This window comes from Fundulus heteroclitus, chromosome 5, assembly GCF_011125445.2.
Source record: "Fundulus heteroclitus isolate FHET01 chromosome 5, MU-UCD_Fhet_4.1, whole genome shotgun sequence".
NCBI lineage: Eukaryota > Metazoa > Chordata > Actinopteri > Cyprinodontiformes > Fundulidae > Fundulus > Fundulus heteroclitus.
The window spans coordinates 6,843,943-6,855,978 of record NC_046365.1 but is presented as its reverse complement, the minus strand read 5'-3'; the positions used below and the strand labels follow the sequence as shown (position 1 = coordinate 6,855,978).

Here is a 12,036-nt window from a genome sequence, read left to right as displayed (position 1 = left end):
TGATAGTTTAAATAAAGCTGAAAATACGTACAATAAACGTGCAATTATTGAAAATCATTTATATGCTTAAACAATTTATTAAATACACAGTTGTTTAAAAGTACAGATTATGCATTCAAATTTATATTCATGTATTAAAAGTACACATAATTGTTTAATGTAATTATTTCATACAGTCAGTGGGTGGGGCTAAGAGTAGTATAGAAAATGTGATTAGTCAGCAGTGTGTGCCGTGTGCAGGTTAACCTATCAGATGTTACCTATAATTGAAGGAGCCGGTGGGTAGAGTACTTCTCCTGCAATTGAAAGGCTGTGGGTTCAGTTCCAGCTTCCAACATGGATATGTGGCCCTAGGCAAGGCACTTTACCCCAAGTCTATTATACAGGTTTGCAAGACAAGCACACATGCTCTAATTGCGGCGGCACAGCCTGCTGCTGCGGGCACAAGAAACAGTAGACCTACAGATACTTTGAGCTGGGTTTCCAGGGAGAAAAATGCCTAGATCCGACCCTTGAGACCTGGAATTAGACTGGGAAATCCCGACAAGAAAAACACATTTAGATAAGAATCTTCAGTTATGAAATGCATTTTGTCAGTCACACACACACACACACACACACACACACACACACACACACACACACACACATATATATATATATATATATATATATATATATATATATATATATATATATATATATATGATAACAGGTGAAAAGCACCTGCCGCCCGTGTTGTAAGACAAATCCAGGAACACAAGTTAGCTGAAGAACAGTCATGAATGTGCCATAAAGTCCCACACGGTACATTTCCTAAAAAGCTACTAATGTAACCATCAGCGCGAAAACTGTGCTGGGAAAATGATTCTGAAAAGAATCCCAGTAGTAATAACGGTTTACTTTGGTCATTGATCTGATTGGCTGTCGTCCTGTGGTGGGCGTGGCTTGCTGTCAGTTCAGTGCCGGCATGTCAGTCGGATGCAGAGGAGCGGAGCAAAGTGTACAGCCACGGAACCCTCCGCTATACAGTGGGCTACAGAAAAATGGAGCTTTCTTAACGACTTCACTTTAGGTAAGTGCTCCCAAACTTTGAAATATCTCTCTGTAGGACATGTTCCTGTCTTTAGAAAACTCTTGAGCGCCTACTCACCCCCTCATAAAAAAGACGACCAATATGTAAATTGGGGGAGAATACACTTAATGCAACTTGTTTTGTAAGTCATTAACTAGAAGAAAAAAAGTGCTCAGCTTTCTTCTGTTTTCTGTGGCTATTCGACGAATTTTGTTCCGTTTTCCTGCCATCCATTTCAAGTTACTGTAAGCGTTTCTGCCTGGATAAACAGAACGGTCAAACTTTAATCTTGATAGCAAGGCTGCTTTGTTGAAGCGGTAACCGCGTCTGGCAGATAAGGTCTCGCAGTAGTTCACGGCAGCGCGTGACTGATAGCCCTCCGCTCCGCAGAGACGCGGCCGCGGTCGCCGCTGCACGGGTCGGGCTGAGCAGATCCCTCCCTCCCGCTGCGCTGCGCTCCGCTCCGCCGGGGCTCTCTGTCGGTTTCTCAACCCCGTGGCATCTGACACGGGAAGTAACAGAGTTTATTCCCCTTCTGAGATAACAAGAGTTTGATAAGACTGCGGGGTCTGACTAAATCTCCAGCGGCTCTCTGTTGTGTCTGCCGGAGCTTCCTTGTTTGGATCTGAGCTTCCTGGCACCGCATGGGAGATTGGAAGGGGATGCAGGACAGCTCCACGTGTGCAAGTGATCTGTTAGTTCCTGGGATCTAGTCCAGGGGTACCTTCATGAAACAACAACAACTGTGCAATAACCCAGTCATCCTGTCTCTATTCAGCCACATGTTGCTGGCTACCATTGATCAGTTATTTATCTCTGTTTTAGACTTACAGTTCATAAGCTGTGTTTACATGCACAACATTTCACGTTTGAAATGTATTCGGATTAAAAAACTAAAACATATTCGGATTGTACAGTTTATATGGGCACACAATCAACTAATGCGATCATAATGTGCGTGTATTTGCCTCTGGTTTTATTCTGAATAGAACCACTCTGGCATGCGCAGTTATCAAATTTTCCCCTAAAAAACACAGAAGAAGAAGAACTTCAGTCGTTGCTGAACAACAACAAATAGTGAACAAAGCGCTAGGCTAGTGGACGAGATTATTTGTCTTCCAAACGCCCAGGTTGGACTTGCGCCCTGTTCTAATTACGGTTGAAACATTAGTGAATAAATAATTTTTGTTTTAATAGAAAGGATTGGCTTCCCGACGTATTTCCGCACACGCCCACTTGGGTCAGTTTGCCATATTCAGAATAACTTGATCCTGACCAGCGTTGACAGGCACGTTGATCAAATTATCAGTCAGCGTAAACCCACACAATTTCATTCCGATTGAGCTTAATCCGATCACAATATTCCGATCGGCGTGTTTACACGACACATTTATTATTCCGATCGGCCCTTGATTCCGATTACTTTTATCCACGTAAACGTAGCTACATGATCGTATTGCATGTACTGAACACCAAATCCACCCACTTCACGTACATAAGACTGCATACAATACTCATTTGTTCCAGCATTCTCATTCTCAGCACCCATCACACTGTGTACATGCATGTTTGCATGTGTATGTGCGCCTGTACATCACTTCCACCTCCGCCATGTACATAATATTAACAACAATGGAAATAAGATTTACCTCTGCGTCTTTTGCACTCCGCTCTTAGCACCGTTGAGTTATTGTCTCAATCTGTCTACAGGGCGTTCTGTAGGCAGAATGTTCTCTATGATGTAGAAGGTTTGGGATTTTTATTACCGTGTTACCTGACAACTTGAAACGGTAATAATTTATCTGGTGCAAAACTTGTTCCATTTATCAGCCAATTCAGCGAAGCTCTTCTATCTGAGATCAGAATTCAATGGTAGAACGTCCTAAACATAGTTCAGAAGTCAGGATTTAATGGGAAAGCATGTAAAACATGTGGTCACACTGTTGGAACGCGCTGATTGAATCGGTTGTCGTTGGCATGGCGTCAGGTGTGATTTCAGCTGCACAGATATAGCCTTATCTCACTGTAAATTACATGTGACTGACATTCCCACTGACTTGTAGTAAATAACTCGAATGCAAATTGTTCAGGGGATGGAGCAGCACGTGAAGGAGAAGCTGCAGTGAATGCAACAATTTGAGGTTCAGAGGCGTCACACCACCCAAGAATAAGCTAAATCAAAAGATTAAAAGGGTGAGGAGCATGGCATTGATCACAAGACGTCCTCTTGTGCATGATGCCAACAGAAGCAATGCCATTTTAATGGAGCTCAACGTAACACGGGATTACTTAGACTACTCGGTTCTTCCCGCTACGTCAAGCCTTGCTTCCTGCTGAAACGAGAACCATCAAAGGCCTGTTAAAATGACCTAATGGTGCTTAAAAGACTTTACCGTCATGTGGTTTTCTTAATTACTTCTGTAACCTTTAACACATTTTTGTGGCTATCCAAGTCTGATCAGTTAGTGCAGCCTTTTTTCAGCACAAAAATTAGTTTCATAACGCTTTGACATGCTATTCTTGAACTTTTTCACATTTGTGTCACAATACAACCACAGTCTTCAGTGTATTTTATTGCTATTTTTCTATGACAGGACGACACACAGCAGTGCACATCGAGAAGATAAAGGAAAACGATAGATCACTTTTCTGTTTTTCTAATTTAAAAAATTTGTTGTGCCCCGTTTTCTCAAAATCCCCCAAATTAAACTGCGTGTAACCTTTTGCCGTCAGAAAACTTCAATGAACAAACAGTAGCATGAACACAGGGATGAGGGACACAGTAAGCAGGTCAGGGTGAAGTTTAAAAGCAGGGTTGGAATGTAAACCCCATCCCAGTCATTGTACATTTTTCAACTTGGTTCAATACATGATTCAAAAATAGCAAAAGCATGGCTCAACCAAGACATGGTGCTCCACCAGAACGTACTGGTCAGGCGAGGAAAGCATAAATCTAAGAGGCCCAGTATGTACGGAGGAGGTGCAGAGATCCACCGCGCGGTCTGGAGAATCTGTTGACGATCATGCACTCCCACAAACACGTCTCATCCTATTCACATCTACATACATGTGGGAAAGTGGTTAGTCCTCATCAACATCTATCAACAACAGATACTGATCAAGCCTGCAGGTGGAGGATGACACGTTTATTCCCGTCAGCAGTGTTCTCCCTGCAACAGGCGCCTGCGCATATCAAAGACGTATACTCTTTCTTTACATTTGTAATGTAATGAAAATAAAAATCTACCAATCCTTTAGGTGTATATTCTGCTCCCTCTGTAGCGATGTTTTTGGAGAAGGGGCCACACACACAACAGCCAGGATGTTTTTTTTTTTTCAAACTGATAATTTAATATTGTACTAATATGATTTTGTAGATGCTTCAGAACAAAACGCCTGCAGAGTTGTGCATCATTGAAAAGATAACATAAGAGAAAATAATGTATTTATTCCCATACAATAAAGGTCACTTAGGGAGCATTCGCTGTGTTCTGTTTCATTTTTTAATGTCCAGCTTTACTTTGTGAAATTCCCTAACAAAGAATAACACACCTCTCCCTCTGTCAAAGTATACCTGTTTAAATGCAATAAAGTTTTTCATATAACTGCACGGCTGAGTTATAACGACCCCACAGAATTTGTACAGGAAACCAAATTCTGCTCTGATCAACATCAGATGTACGTGCACTCTCACTCTCTTCTATACGCACTCATCCAGGCGTATAGTCGCTAATCTAACAGGTCTGGGTGTGAAGCAAAGCTTTAGACATTGTTCTGTTGGTAGAAAAGTGGGGACTGGGAGCTGTAATGTCACAGAACATTCTGGAGACATTTACAACTTTTAATTACATATTAAACAGATTAATTACAAAGCTGTAATTATTCTGCCAAAAAACTGTTCTTCAAGACTTATACGGATAAGAAGCGAGTTGAAATTGGGAATATAAGAATGTCCATCTGTAATATGTTTTAGCCGTCGATATGGGGTTGTACTGAACGATGCGCATTCATACTACAGGGCATGCAAAGCTCGGCTTTTGTTAGGCGGCTTGCAACATGACGGAACAGCGGTGCTGGCTCTGGCTCGAGGCGCTCCAGACGAAAACTCTGGCTGTTCTCGCTTTGTAACCGCTCCAGGGAAGGAGAGCGATGCGTCACTCGGTCCTGGGTCCGCTTTTACTGCAAACGCTGAGAGACAGATCACAGACAGCTTGTGTCTGTGGCCTCCTGCTTCGTTGTTGACTACGTACTGTAGGAAGTAGGCCGTACTCAGTTTTTGTTTCAGTTTGAAGAAATGTCCATTGTGAGGCAAAACAGATGCACGCCAATCTTGTCAGATTTCTAATCGTAAAGATTTTACAGATCCCCTTTCTTCTTCTTCTTTACGTTTGTGCTATACCTTGTGTTGGTCTATCACATAACATCCCAGTATTATACATTGCAGAATGGTAGAGCAAGGCACTGAGGACGCATCGTCACTGCTGTGATGCTACATGCAGATAATTACACATCTGCTAATTTCATGTGATTATATTCATTTGTTTTAAGCGCTGCAGTCATGTTGGTGCACATAGTTGTGAAACCCTTGATGCACATTCTCTGAGCAGACATTAAGACCATAATAATTAATTAACAGATCATTTATCGGAGCCACGGCATCACTCGTTCACACATTTGATCAGCTCCATTAAGTGTTTGTGATAACTGGCAATGAGTCTTTCGCTTCACTGCGGGCAAGATTTCAGTCCACTCCATTTAATGTTTAATGATCTAACTCCCGGTTGGTTAGGTATTGTCCGGTGAATACCAGCCCTGCTGACTTTGATATTAGGATCATAGTTGAAAGAGTGATTCGAGCACTAGCATGCTTCTAACAGCAGACTCAGCACACATGGAATAAATGAGTGACTTCTCTTCAAGTACAATCATTTATTTACAGAATCAAAGGGCAAATAAAAATAGTTTAAAACCATCACCCTAAGAATGATTCAGTTAATTTAAAGTTCACTGAAGATCTAAGTTACAGAACCAAAGATCATCTCAAAGAATTTGGAATGAGGTTAAGTTAGCTTAAGTAATTTAGAACATATAGTATATTTAGCCCATTCACAATGCAACTCTGAGTTAGATCAAACATTATTTGAGGAAATAATGTTTTAAAGAATGATTTGCTGAATAAAAATCAATAAACTTTAGGACACTGGATTTTTTTAATTAATGTAATTATTTCTCCCGAAATAATTAAACTTTAATTGGTAACTTAAGAAGATAGAGGGTGCTGTAAGGGGAAGATGACCGGAAGTAATGTTGGGAGCGTATCCGGTCACATGGCCGCTAGCGTGATAGCTTTCTCTTAAGTTACACAAAATACCATTAATCAACATTAATGTTCCTTATTAATGTTGCATCAATGCTCGTAGTAATATCGATCAATTGCGGAGCGAAACAAAAAAAAGCATTATGGGCTCGACACACAGGGAGCAACGAACTACAGCGACTAATGGCTTTCTTCGCCACCGCAGTGAAAACTCAACACACGGGACGCAACAACGATCAGCGTTTCAAATTGTGCTGTTGGATCGCTTGTTTCCCAGAAACTTTATTGGTTATGAAATTGGAGGGATTTTGATATTTTCAAAGCAGCCAGTGACCGACAAGGATGAAGAGTGAGAAGATTTTGCTGGAATTGACTGAAATCTTGCTTTTATGTCTACTCTACAAAAGAAAAATACAACCAGGCTCATCCTATATTATAGACAAGGAAACAGCCTGGAGAATATCATCATTTTAAGGACGCACCTCACCGTTGATGCAGGTAGATGGCTGTAGTGCCAAGCAACATCACATCACATCGCAGGCCCAAATGTGCACTTTCACGTGTACGAGCTTGAAATTTCACACGTACAAATTTCACCAGTCGCTTTGGTGGAGGAAGGCAAGCAATTGCCGTCTCATCGCACAGGTTCCATAGCAAATGAATGGAGAGGGAGCGACGCCATTACCCATTTGCCATAATGCTTAAACAACCCCTAGTTATGTTTAACTTGTTAGTAACAAGGCTGTTAGCGGCTAACGCTAGCGGACATTCAGGAGCTTATTTAAAAGACTTTATAATCATATTTCGTGTAATGAGCAGACTGGAAAACACAAACATTAACGTCCCATTAGTGTTGAAAAACCCTTATGGAAATAAAGTTTGTCAGCACCTTGAAGCACAACCCAAAACACATTAGCATAGCTAGCGGGTGGCTTAGCTTGTTAGCTTCAGGTTTTAACCTCAGTCAAACCTTAAAAACACAGTGAAAACATATCAGAAGTAAACAATTTTAAATTGCTTCATCCCAGACTAACTTTCCCTGTTCATCTCTGCTAAACCTCTGCCTTTGTGTCGCGTTCTGGTGACTGGGGGCATCCAGTTGCGATGAATTGCTCCAGGGGGAATGGTCTTGTTTGCGCTCGCTCCCGGGCACTTTTCCACACCTTCTCTGGTGCTGTGGGCTCGGATCTGCCTATGGAGGCTCCCACATGGTGGATCAGCGGCGCTCTCTTACCGCTTCTGTGGAATCTCTGCGCGGTTTGCAGGGATGCAGTTCACAGCTCCTTCCAGCTGTAAGAAGCATTTCACGTGGTCTCTGACTAACTGACCTGCATCATCTTATATCACAAGATGTTTCCGTGGTGATTGGCTGGCTGCTTCGATGTCTGATTTCACAGTAAAACTGTACTTAACTTTGGTTCCTGTCTGAGCACATGTTGGTGGCTCCACAGGGAGAGCGATGAAGGGGTCCATGGAAAGAGGTCAATTTCAACTGGATGGAAGGTTTTATAGAATTTTAAGTTCTTTAGGAAGTTACTGGAGTCTCATATTCCACATGGCTATCAAATGAGTCTTAAATTTATATTCCACATGGCTGAAGCCCAACACGACTTTCCCAAATTGTTTTTAATTCAGCTACGTTACAGGGTTTAGCAGCATGAGCGACGTTTTTATGAAAGTCCTGCCACAGCATCTTATAATCAGATTTAAGTCTGGACTTTGATTAAACCACTTAAAAAAACTTAATTTTGTATGTTAACCATTCAGAAGTAGCCATATTGGTGTGCTCTGGATCTTTATCTTACTGCAGTTAAGGGGCATACCCCTTTCAAAAAGTCTCACTGGGGGCGTTCTTCAGGTGCGCAGTGGTTAGCGCGCACGACCCATGTACAGAGGCCTTAGTCCTCGACAAGGCCGACCCGGGTTTGACTCCGACCTGAGGTCATTTGCCACATGTGTCTCCACCTCTCTCGTACCCATTTCCTGTCGGCCCACTCTACGAAAAACAAGTCACTAGTGCCGTAAAAACCTCAAAAAGGAAAAAAAGAAAAACGTCTCACTGGTTTTGTCTTTTCAGTCCACAGAATATTTTCTCAAGAGAGTGTTGCGGCTCATTGCGATGTCTTTTAGTAAAGGTGTCTTTGGGTTGCTTTGGGACAGCAGTGGCTTTGGCCTTGGATTTCTCCCATGGAGGCCTTTTTTGCCAAGTCTCTTTTATTATTGCCGAATTTTGAACTGATCTTAACTGAGTTGAGTGAGGCCTGCAGATGTTACTTTAGATGTTACTCTGATCTCCTGGATGAGTCATCGTTGCCCTCTGGGTGTCATTTTGGTACTCCTAGTAACTCCTAGGAAGGTTCAACGCTGTTACATGCGTTCTTCATTTGTGGTTATTGGTGCTGACTGTGGTTCTCTGGAGTACCAGAGCCTTGCAAATGGCTTTTTAACACTTCCACACAATATACGTTGTTTCTCGTCTGTTCTTGAAATTCTTTAAACTGGGTATGATGTGTTGCCTTTGAGATGATTTTGCCTATTTCATGTCGTCACTCGGCTTCTATTTAAGTGTTTTCTGGATTATACAGGTCTGACAGAAATTAGGCCTGCTTCAGGCTTGTAGAACAGAACCAAAGCAAAAAAGAAATCATTGGTTAATCACAGATAAGTCATGATTTAACAAGAGGGTGTTTATCTATTCACATAGTGCCACGTTGGTTTGGAACTCTTTTTCCCCTCAACAAAGGAATCATTGTTGGAAAATGTTTTTTTTCTATTATTATTATTATTATTATTATTCACTCAGGTTATCTTTGTCTGATATTGTTTGATTTGAAACATATGAGGTAAAACAAATAGGAGTTTTTTTTCACAGCTCTGTATAATGTTTAACATGATTTGGCAGTATTCCCAGACTAAAGTTTTCTTTTGTCATTGCCTCTGTGATCTCTATTCCATAAGGAAATATACTGGATGAGCAGGATTATTAGTATTCAGAACGTCTATTTTTTTGCATGTCCTCCTAGGACTGATCTCAGATCTGTATTACTGACTCAGTTGTCTCTCTATTTAGACTGCTACTGCTATTTGTCACCATGCTTGGCTTCTAATGTGGCTTTAAAACAGAGCAAATCATCAGTGCAGTCATATGGCTAAACAGCCCCAGGATGAAGACACCCACATAAAGTCAAGCAAAAAATGTCATTATAGTGTTCCAACTGAAACAGTGTTACACGAGCTCTTAGACATGCAGCAACTTGTTGCTTTTCACTGAATTCAGAATTTTCCCACCCTGTAGAAAATCTGGCACCAAGCTGGAGGGCACCTGACAGATTTCCCGTTACTAACATGCCGTATGTCTAGAATAAACGTATGGTTTCCTGGTTCTCAGGCGTGATACTTTGCTGCTTCTCTCTTCCATGAACTAGCTTTGAAATTACTGCTTTACTTTGAGCCTCAAGTGAGTCATGTATGAATTCACTTGCAAATATAGTTAGACTACACACACCAGTAAAAGGCATGAGTGGTGGTGTAAAAATAGTTTTAAAGTCAGACCTTTTTTTGTCCACAGTCTGCGGACTGGCTGTTAGGACTAGGCCCAGGTCAGCTCACACATCAGAAATATCTCCTATGAAAATTTGCAAACGGGTGCAAAAAAAAGTAGTTAAAAGAACACAAATAAATAAGGGTACTGTTGATTGGAAAAGGGAAAAAACAAAGTTTATTTGTTCCCTTTAAGCAAGAAAAATACTTCTCAATACGGTCGCGTACATGAGGGCTTCTTGGGAAGCAGAGACTGCCGCTCCTCTGGGTTGCTGTAGTGGTTAGAGAGCTTTGTGCACTCATGTGGTTTGATATTTACACGTTTACTTTGACAGCTTACCGTTGTCTGGAAAAGTAAGCGGCAATGGAGAGCAACAAGAATTATTTCCTTGCTATAAAACTTGCTTTCAGTTGCCTAAGAATAACTCTGGATTTGATCCATTAAACTTTTAGTTGAAGAAAAAAAAATCTATATTGAGAATCTTAAATGAAAAACCAAAGCCAATTAGTTTAAATTAGCCAACTGCAGTGCCTGATTTGAAGTATAATTTTTTTATAGAATGTATTTTGTTTTAAACTCTTAGATGGTCATGTAATGGCTGACAAATTAGCGAACAAGGTACACCGGCCTAACGTCGCCCAGGACAGTTAAGAGGCTAAAATCGTCCCTGGCTAACTCCAAAACTGTGTTTAATCACAAAGGTTGTTTGCAGCAACTCTGAATGAGTTCTAGCTGAAAAAACATCATCCGGGATTTGTAGGACTCCAGCAAATCAGCAAAACGTGGCTGAAATAAATGGGTTGTGCTTTGTCAAATTGTGTTTTTAGCTGTTTAATTTCTAAGGCTGTGAGAACTTTGAAAAAACAAGTAACAAAATAAATGTACCAAAGTGGTACCTGGGCTTGCTGACAACAAAACACCCTCCAGCATGGAAGCTCCAACGACCAGAATAAGAATCAAAGTTAGCTTGTTTAGTATCAGTGAGGGGAAGCATGATGAGGCCCATTTCATTACCTTTATTTAAAACAGCACCATATAAGTTTTGACCCAACTACTGGCTTAATTTGAGATATGTAAAAACTGTTTTCTGGCACTTGGCTCATATCAGTTGTCCGTGCCGGCTGTCTTACTCCGAAAGTCGACTATGTAACTAGAGAGTTACATAGCTCAGAAATGGGTCATACGACCTCCAGCATGACCCATTCTGAGCTCAGATTTCCATAACAACAAAAAACAACAGATATGACACTTACATGACCAGATATATTTTTGGTTATTTGATTAAGGATTTAATCTAGAGGAGTGACTAGTCATGGAGTTTGTAGTAACTCCATTAGTATTCACTCTGTTGGTTCAAAGCCGTCTGCTATCCAATTCCAAAACAGGGAGGGAGACTGTTTATTTTCGAAAGTTACACACTGCTGCTATAAAAGGAAATTGTATCTTTTGCAGAGCCATGGTGGCTGTTCTGGCATTTTCCCGAACAGCGAGCTAGACTTTACCAGATGCTTGCCATTGCACTGTTCTGTACTGTAGCTTGAAACTTTCTTCTCGTACGCATCTACAACAGGATGTCAACTCATACCTGCCTCTGGGACATTTCCAAGTTAATGAAGGAAGTGACCTGGAGCCGACATCCGTAAATGGTAGGGAAATTTAGCGGCCATCCTGAAACACGCGAGGGGATTTTGCCTCAGCTCCTGATATGAATAGTCACTGATTGCTCCTGGCAGGAAAGCTGAAAACAATCGTTTTTTTAGATTTGAAAGAAAAATCACAATTAGCCAAAATGGAGATTAAAATGTCAAAAGCTGACAAAAATCAGAGAATTCGAAATTGGTGAAAAGAACTCTGATCAGTGCATTGTTAGTCTTAACATAAATATTAAAAAAGTAACAATTTATTTTGAAACATTAAATTCTTGTACCATGATCGAGTCTAATTTGTTCATGAGGGTTCAAGCCAATAGCTGACTCACAGGTGGTGAAAGAGTTTTTCCATGCAGAAACGACCGCGGTAATGTCTGCTGGGTTTATTTACTCCTGCATTTGTGATCAGCCAGGACAGCAGTCAGTGGGAGGTGTGATCCCTCTCTACCCACCA

The 12,036-nt window shown here is 41.2% G+C and overlaps 1 protein-coding gene across 1 annotated transcript in view; it reads left to right on the top strand.

The window, feature by feature from the left end:
• Positions 1 to 990: 990 nt before the first annotated feature.
• Positions 991 to 12,036, top strand: part of LOC105933578 (phosphoinositide 3-kinase regulatory subunit 6) — a 37,478-nt gene continuing 26,432 nt past the window's right edge. Inside the window, exon 1 of the mRNA XM_012873175.3 lies at positions 991 to 1,075. The gene's annotated coding sequence lies outside the window, so the exon portion shown is untranslated. The remainder of the gene's footprint in view (positions 1,076 to 12,036) is intronic.